Here is a 1,354-nt window from a genome sequence, read left to right as displayed (position 1 = left end):
TCGGATTTACGCTAATGCTCTTAGAAATCATGTTCAGTACTGTATAACAAGGGGCACTTTAGAAATGTCTCTCCTCCTTTGATATATGTGTTTTCCCTATAAAGAAAGCTATATATAAAAATATATATATGTACACTTTGGGATTCAGAAGATCTAATTTGTCCCAAAAAAAAAATCAATAAATATGAAGTTTACAAGAAATCTCTTCTGTTGTTGAATAATATTAGTTATTGGTCACCGTACCACAGAAAAAAATAGCGAAGCAAATGGCTTGTCTATGTAGTAGTTTTGAGAAGACTTTTCCGTCCCGTCACGCCTCGCTCCCACCACTGAAAACGTGCTCAAAAGCTTGAGCCGTGCTTGAAAACTTGAGCCAGCGCAGTCGTGCGTGTTTGAAACGGACACCAGCAGATCTGTGTGAGCCAAACCCCTTGGACAGCCACGGCTACGTGCAAAAATCCTCGCTTGCTTTCGCAGCTTGCCCAGGCTGGGAGCTGGATTGCGCTGGCCCAGCAGACGAAGGGTGAGGGAGCCCGGGCGCGTGGCGGAGCCGGGTCGGCTGCCGAGGAGTGGGCTGGCGGCCGGGCACCACCACTGCTTTGCTTCAGGCCACTTCCCACTCTGACCTGCCAAGGAAGCGCAGGCAGAGAGGAATAAGCCCACACTGCTGCTTCAGAATTACCCTGAAAAGAGACCTTACAGCCGGCACTTCAGATAGGGGAATGTATTCCTCAGCTCACCAGGACCCTGTAGTTTAGCTTAGGAAGGGAGGCGACCCCATTTCCCACGTTCTCCGCAGGCGCTTGGATGGGGCCCGAGGCGGCGGGGCGGGCACCCCCGTGCGTGTGTGTTGGTGCGCGCGGGCGACGCCGGCTGGGTGCGCGTTGCTCTCCCGCAGCAGGAGCTGGGGACGAGGGGGGTGTGAGACTGTTCTCGCCCAACTCCTGGGTCGCCACCGCTTGCTGTGGTCCTGGCCGGAGCCGCTGCTGTCATTTGCTCATCCCCTGGTTGCTCAGGGTTTCTGAAACCGATCAAAGCAGGCAGGGAGGTCGAGGGAGAGGGAAGAGTGTAAAAAGGCAGACAAATTGCCAAAAGTAATTGTAACCATTTTTTTGCATGGTATCAGGTGGACAAGCAGTAGGAATTTCTGAATTCTCAATTTGTGAGCTGGGTTTTAACGCCCTGCTTAGGGTCGCACTCCTGTCCTGGTACAGGGCGCGGGATCGCCTTGGCTGGAGAGGCCTTGGCCTTATTCAGAGTATCAACAGTCTCCATCGTGCCACCACTGCTGGGGACGCGGTGACTCGTGCCCAGACCCGGTGACAGCCAGGCTCTCGGGGCAGCTTCTCCAGGG

This window comes from Egretta garzetta, unplaced genomic scaffold (assembly GCF_000687185.1).
Source record: "Egretta garzetta isolate BGI_Z169 unplaced genomic scaffold, ASM68718v1 scaffold120, whole genome shotgun sequence".
NCBI classification, from domain to species: Eukaryota; Metazoa; Chordata; class Aves; order Pelecaniformes; family Ardeidae; genus Egretta; species Egretta garzetta.
The sequence above is the reverse complement of the archived record's forward strand: the minus strand, read 5'-3'. Positions refer to the sequence as shown.